General features: G+C 42.8%; 1 long non-coding RNA gene across 1 annotated transcript; it reads right to left on the bottom strand.

The window, feature by feature from the left end:
- Positions 1-297: 297 nt before the first annotated feature.
- LOC149868509 (uncharacterized) lies at positions 298-7,241 on the bottom strand. Its single transcript, XR_016440998.1, has 3 exons — positions 7,165-7,241; positions 1,202-1,369; positions 298-640 (listed from the first exon to the last, which is right to left on the bottom strand). It is a non-coding gene; the product is annotated as an uncharacterized LOC149868509 (long non-coding RNA).
- Positions 7,242-7,777: the final 536 nt, after the last annotated feature.

The following is a 7,777-nucleotide window of genomic DNA, read 5'->3' as shown; positions in this document are numbered from 1 at the left end:
TTGTTGAGGAAGCCAAAGCCTGCCTCGAGACACCATTCCCAAAGCCGCCAGTTGGTCTTCGCAATGCACATTGCATGCTGTCTTCCATGTTCGCTCACTGGTAGGATAGAAGAGAAACCCATCTGTGCACCTATCTCCTTTAGTACGCACCCCAGAGCATGGTAGTCCACCATCAGGCGATCAGGACTTCTCCTGGCTGCATCATTAGTACCCACATGGATGAGGACCATGGGTAGTAATCGGTGGGCTGGATCATGGCTTGGATCATCCCCTTCACGTCCTGAATCTTTGCTCCAGGTAGGCAGTAGACCTCGCATGTCGAGGGGTCCTGGCAACAGATAGGGCCCTCTGTACCTCTCAGGATGGAGTCACCTGTGACGATCACGCAACACTTTTTCCTCCTGGCCTGCTCAGCTCCTTCAGCCTGCTTGAAATGTGGAGAGCATGGAGTTGCCTCCTCTCCGGTTTCCTCCTCTCCTTCCTTCTCCTCCAGAGTTGCCAGGGCCTTGTACCTGTTCTCCAGGCATACTGGAGGAACTAGTACTGCTGTGTTATGAGCAGCCCTGGTTTTACAGGTGACCGTCTGCCACTCTGCAGTGGAGGGCACCTCCTGGGGTGCTTCTTTCTTGGGTGTGTGACCCTGCAGGGAAAAGAAATAGCTTTCAATTTCTTCCTCCACCTCCCTGATTCCCCTCAGCCTGCTAACCTCCTCCTGGAGCTCCCTCACCTGCACCTCCAGGGCCCTAAGGCAGACGCCTGCAGGACAGGATAGGGGTCCCCAATCCCTGCCCCCCCAGGCCTTTCTGGGCAACTCCCGCAGGCCAGGGGGTGGGGGGCTCTAGCCCCCCCCATGGGCTCTGTCGGGTGGAGGCCTCAGACAAGCCCCAGGAAGGCTGCACCCCCTAGGCAGGGGTCCTGGCAGCACTCTGTGTCGACACCATCGTAGGAGTTGCTGTTTGTTTCTGGCTTAGTGCAGTGCCTTCACCGTGCCCTGGCAGGAGTCTCCCTCCTGGCCCTTCCTGCTTGCCCGCTGGTGCGAATGCTGACGCAAACACTGGCGCGCTCTTACAGAATGCGCCTTTTTGTGCCCTCTGTTCACGCAGCTCACGAGCATGGCTCCCTACTGGCTCAGCTAAGAGGGATCTGGGGGGCTTCCCCTCCAGATCTGGCTCAGCTGCGGCGGTCCCTCTGCCTCACTTACCTTAGGGGGTTCAGCTGCTGCTGCCCTCACTGCTGGCTCCACTGCTGCTGCGTTCGCCTCTGCTCCAGGTCAGGTAAGGGGGCATACGTGCGTGCGGGATACACATGTGCCTGGATCCCTCCTCTCCCCACTGCTCCTAGCTCCCGAGGTGTCCAGGTGGCATGAGACCTTGTCATAGAAGGAGATGAGATTGGTAAAACAAGACCTACCCGCAACAAAGCCATGCTGGCTGTCATTTAGAATCTTACCTTCCATGTGCGTATCACACATAGATTCTTTAATAAGCTTTTCCAGGATTTTCCCTGGGATAGAGATTAGGCTCTGATTGGCCTATAGTTGCCCAGGTCCTCCCTCTTCCCCTTCTACCAGGCACAGCTCATGAACGCTGCAATGGTGGTGTGGCTGGAGTGTCCCACAGGAGCATGGGGGCTCCCCACATGCTCAGTGGTGAACCCAGAAGTGGAGCAGAACCCCTCATGCTCCTGTGGAACACTCCATCTGCCCCAGCATCTCAGCATTCATGAGCCTCCTGGTACCTTGAGGAACGTAGAAAAAAATTTAAAGCTGTATCTATGTCCAAATCGTCAAATCTTTCCGAATCTTTCTGAATCTCTCTGAATCAATTTGGAGGGTTCTGATTCAATTTGGAGAGATTAAAGGATCTCTTGATTCAATTCAGATTTGGCCACTGAATCGGGCCAAATCTCTGCTGAATTGAATTAGGGACCAAAGCTTTGCATAGCCCTAGTGTTCATGATTATAGCATCTAGAACACTTACGCAAGGACCAGCACTCAACTATTCTAGGCCTGGTTTAAATTAACCCTTTCCAAAAATAAGGATGAGGTATCAGTCTCTTCAAATGCTTTGCTCTGCCTCATTTCAAAATCAAGTAGTAAATAGTTCAAAGCTGAATTTAACCTTGTTGACACCTAGGCAGATTTTTAAACATGTTAACTCCTATTTTTCACCTCCCTTCACCCTAGGCTGCAGTTCCCTGCACACCATCTTCAAAATCCATCAGTTCTTTTCCTTCCCTACTGCCACCTAAGCTACTGTAACCTCCTCCTCTTGCTGTTCCCTGCCTACATTTCTATTATGCTTCAACATATGATTACAGAAGGTACAGGCATACCCAAGAAAATTTTAATCTAATTATTTTGGGCAAGTATAACAATGAAGTGTGCCAGCTCAGACCTCAGCATGTGGAAGCCACCCAGGATTTGGGGTAGGCTTGTACAACCCACATGAAGATTTATGTTGGTGGAGCTTCCTATCTACCTGCACTGCAGAAAGCTAAATCAGTAAGACTTTTTATAAATACTTGGATTTTGTATGCCTTATTTAGAAAGGGAAGTGTCTCTTTTGTGTGTAATAGCCAGTATATGTAAATGCAGATCCTGTGTAATGCTGTCTTCTGATATCTACATCGAGATATCTTAGATATCCTTTTACAACTTGCATTCATTTACCACTTGCATGGAGGTCTCCTACAGCTGCAATATACCTATGATGCTGAACTATGACCATGCTGCAAAATAGCTAATCTATATTGACTAAATTTGGCACATAACTTAGTTTTGATCCAGTTCTCATTGTTTTGGTGTCCTCAGACAAAGGCCTTATACAGGAAGCTTATGTGCTGCTTGCTTTGTGGTGAGAATGACTTCTTTTAAATTCCTACAAAAAATATCTGTATATTTTGATGCTAGTCTTGGAATCCACTTCATAATGCATTTAGCTTTATTCCTAGTTGTAACAGCACAAATAGTTGATATTGGCTCTGTTCTTTTCCCCTCCCAGTACTCTGTAACATATTTCTTTTTTTTATTTCAAGAAAAGTGAATAACAACAATAACCTTTTCAATGTTACATCTGCTCTGTATTTGTTTAAATTAAGCTTGTAGTTTGCACCTTAGGAATTAATGCAAAACAAGCACCCTACATTTAGTTTATATAACTGTAGTATTTCATTCTAATCCCTCATGTCCCCTTCCACAAAAAAGCGGGATTGAGACATATTTGAAACAAAAAGTAACTGCTGTGCTTTCAGAATGTGTTTTTAAAAGCTAATCCTTGCCATTTTATTGGATCTATACTGGAAATGAAATGATATTGTATACTGATACCCTTTCCATAATCACTTTGCTAACCACTTCCAGCTCCCCATATTGTGTTGCAGTGGGCCGATGATGTTTAGTTTTGCACTTATTGAGAAATCATGCGGTGCTTGATTACCTTTTCTCAGAGTGGTTTGAGCACATAGCATCTATTCTGTCCCCAAAGGGTCTTTCTACTATAGCTGTCTTTGACTATATATAGTATGGTGAATAATACTTTTTCTAATTTGGTGCTGCTAACGGTCTGTCATCACTGATAACATGATATTATGCCACAGTGCTGAGAGGCAGTGGTCAGTCATGAAGGTGAAAATGTAACGGTTCTCAGATGTATTCTGTTTTAAAGAACAAACATTTATTTATGGAACAAAAAATAAGCCAAAACAATGAAACATACCCTCTAGACTACTCAACAAATGAAGACAATAGTTCATTATCGGGCCACACACACACATGCTACAACCATATATTTCTCAAAGGTTCTAGCCAGATAAAAGCTTAAAAAATAAAGCTGTTTGGATAAAGGAGGGAGCATTATGCAATAGTGATTGTGGCAGGAGATTTAACCAACTATTGGTTAGTTGTGACCAGGTGTTTCAGTGAAACAGAGGTCAAATAAATGGAAGTTACAACCTATATTGTACCATACTGGACCCAACTTCGACAGCAAGATCTCACTTAGCCCTTCCTCAGTGTGTACAGCAAACGAACATGCAATTCCACAGCAGCAGTAGCAAATAAATAGGAAACAGTCAGAAGCAGATGTTTTTATTGAACTCGCTATTAAAGTGATTCAAGATTGACTGTATTATTAGTTTTAGTTATTTAGTACAATAAAACCCCTGGTTTTGAGCAGTTTTCCATTTATTTTGTGCTGAGCCAGTAATTTCAATTTCATAACTGCAGGGTTCTGGCTGTTGGATGGTTATGCATATGCATGTGAGAGGCTGGAAGATAGAGCCAGAGTTTGGTGGCTGAGAAGAGAAGATGTTCAGGCTATTCTTAGGCACAACAACTTTAACAAGAGTGATAACAGAGGACTTTGATAAGAGAGGATAACAAAGGATTGGGAGTGACTGAATTACTCATTGGCACTTTCTCCTCTGCCCAGCTGTATAAGAGGCTTTTCTGTCACTGACTAACTGCAGCAGAGATCCCATGTTCCTTGTTAAGTGATTTCTACTTCTCAACTCATATGTGATAGGCTTGGTAGCAAAGCAGTTAAGATATCTTGCTGCTGTGCTCAGACATGAATTGAAGACCTGCCATAGTTTTGTGCTAAAGATTACCTTGCATTGATTCATTTGTAAATGGGTATTTAATCCTTTGCAGTGGGGAGTCAAAGGTAGTTAGACATGATTAGGGACCTATTTAATTAGTGATTCAATGGATTGCACAGAAACTATGAAGTCTGGGATTGTCCTCCAAATCTATGAAATCCATGAAATCAACAAAAAACCCAATAAAAATAAAATGTTGTCTCCCCAGTAGAAGCTAGGGGTCCTCCCTGCTGAGAGGGGATGGCACCAGCTGGTGGGGTGGAACAAAGGGCAACACATAAGATTGTGGCTGTCCCCTCTTCCCTTCCTCCCTCCACCAGGGCCTTTCCACCAATCAGCACTGAGGGGCAGGGCAGCATGAAGGGCAGCCAGTAATCAAGATGGCGGCCGCCCCTTTGTCCATCCTTCCCCCACCAGGCCTCTCTGCCAATCAGCACCAAGGGGTGGAGCATTTCTGCTAATCCGTGCTGAGGGATGGGGCTGCCATGAAATGCTTATGAAATCAGCTGTGTACACCACAAGCAGGCCACAAAAAACCCTTTGTCTCACCACAATTTAGGCAAGTCCCTAAATAAGATGCTAGCCAGATTGTGCCCTTGCATAGAGAAAATGGTGTACCTTAATCATGCTACACCTATGGGCTGCAAAACTGGGGACAACCTGTTGCTCAACCAACTGCTTCCTGTTCCTCTTCTCCAGAAAAATGCAAATATCAAGAGGCTCAATTATTAACTCAGGTGTCTGAGTGTTAAAGGGGTGAGAATTAACTTCAGGCTATTCTAGAATTAAGGTAAACAATGTCTGGACTCTCCTGTCACCCATAGAAAATAATTAGTTATGAGGTGATCTGGGTCAGATAGTTGGGTTTCAAGTGAAGCCAAGAACTTAATTCATTATAAGCAGAGCTCATACCTCATTCAGAACATAAGCTGCTCATCATTTCCTATTATAAGACCTGTCTAGTTACTTGTTTTTTGGAAAATTTCAGCTAAAAATATTTAGCTGCTTCCAAGAACAATGTTAGTGAGAAGATTGTTAGGATGGTTTTGCACATATGTGTTTTGCTGAGGAGCTCTAGTGTCTCTTTACTTTGAAGCAAAAGTTGAACTTTGTGATGGGGATCAGCTAGCTATGTATGTCTTTTGCTGTCTTTGAAATTAACCCAATATGGACAATTTATAAGCCTTTGAAAAAATCCCCATTTACATTTCCTCAGAAAAGACTTGTTAGTGTTTGTCAGCTTAATTCCCCAAATATGCTGTTGATGCTCCAATATTGAGCTTTTCAGGACTTTTCCTGTACTTGCAGTTCTGGGTTGCTGTAATACTAGAAACAGAAAGTGGGAACTATAGACTGTTTTGTGTTGCTTGTGTTCAGACAAGGAGGCAAAAACAGCTGTGTTAGAATATATACAGCTCTAAGATAGAAGGGAGAGAGAAGGAGAATGGGTCAGAACAGGGAAGCAAAAGAAGAGGAGGACAGGTTCTGGTGGTCGTTTGAATAGAGATAGCTGTGTCTGTTTTGAAGATTAAATGTAGTGTCAATTCTCAACCAATAATCTCTCTCTATATATATATATATAATGAAGTGTACATCTGTATGTGTATATGTTCACTTATAACTTGAGAATGGCTGGCCCTACCTACTGTAAACCTTCCAAAATTACTGAATGCCACCCAAAGAAAATTATAGGTGGGGTTATTTTTCCTTGACCCTTTTGGGGGCTTCCAGTCACTATTTAAGGGAACAATGCTTTTCACATGGAAAGTTATATGTGGCTTGCTCCAGAGTTTGTAGTTCAAGAGGGTTGTATATACTGGCACCAACAGGAAACACTGAAAACTTTGTTTACAAAGAAGTTCTACAATAAAGGTCATTAATTTGGATGTCATTTGAAATGTCACTCCATGTTAAGTAGTAATTGTTAAATATGTTGTACTATGTTCTTTAAAAATAAACAATATTTTTTACCTAAATATGTTGTACTAAGTTCTTTGAAAATAAACAAACACTGTAATTACAAAAATAATGACCAGGGTGAAGAATGGGCCCTTGCACTAGTCAGAAATAATAATCTTTATTGCCAAGAAGGATATAGGTATTTGTATAGTACAGTCTAAGTCCATAGCTAAAAAGGTTAATTCACAGAATGCATGTTCTTTAACTCAGCTGAATGCTAACTTGTATGTTTTACAGGACTGCATTGATTAGTACTTCTCAGTTTGGTGAGTTTTCCTAGTAGCTGGTGACAGAAAGCTAAATTTAATCTCCCACCTATTGCAGTGACAAACTCTTCCTTCATTATTCCTTGGGGGCAGTGATGAAATAATCTGATGTATTTAGTTCCTTCATAGGTGAAAGCATTTAATAATAACCAGGTGTCCTTTCTCAAATGATGGTTCAGGTATCTGAAGAAACAGTTCCTGTTCCTAAGATGATTTAGGCTTGGCTTGGCTGTACATGCTGAGAAGGAAAGGAGGTTCCTAAACTGTAAAAGTGCTCTTTTGGGGTGGCAAATTGCTTTTTCTGAACAAATGGAATAATAGGAGTAATAAACACCTTACCCCTTCCTCAGGGAAACCTTCTAGTATGTTTCTGGTTTAGTGGGAAGAGGAACATGTTGATATATTCTCTGTGAGGTGTCCACTTGTAAGAGAAGTGGCTGCCTCTATTCCCAGCTGCTCTATCGGTATTGCTATCTAGAAAACAAAAAGATCAAGGGTCATACTTCTGTTTCTGTGATTCTGTTGCTCCAGAACACCTCTCCTTCCTATTCCTGCTGGTTCCCAATGCCTATATGTCTAGTGAGAACAGGGAGCCTTTGTACTGACAGCTAGAGCCTTGGGGCCTGATGATTCCCAGGAGAAATGTGATGTTAGGGCTGTAGAGTTTAAAACTTTTTTTCCTCTAAGCTATTTTTTTCTTTTCCCTGACAGCTGGCTCTGTCCCAAAATAAATGAAGTACCTTAGGCCTGTTCTGCACTTGAAAGTTTTATTGGTATAACTATTGCAATTAGGGGGTGATTTTATTTCTTTTTTTTAATGATCTAGTTATGCCAGTAAAAGCCCTACTGTGAATGTAGCTGTACCTGTATAAAGTTGTCTTTTATGGATATAGTTATTCTCCTTCCCATACGGGAATAAGAATACCAGTAAAAAGGACCTTTATACCAATAT

This window comes from Crocodylus siamensis, chromosome 3 (assembly GCF_052110815.1).
Source record: "Crocodylus siamensis isolate JL-2025a chromosome 3, ASM5211081v1, whole genome shotgun sequence".
Lineage (NCBI taxonomy): Eukaryota > Metazoa > Chordata > Crocodylia > Crocodylidae > Crocodylus > Crocodylus siamensis.
This window is presented reverse-complemented; position numbering and strand designations above follow the sequence as displayed.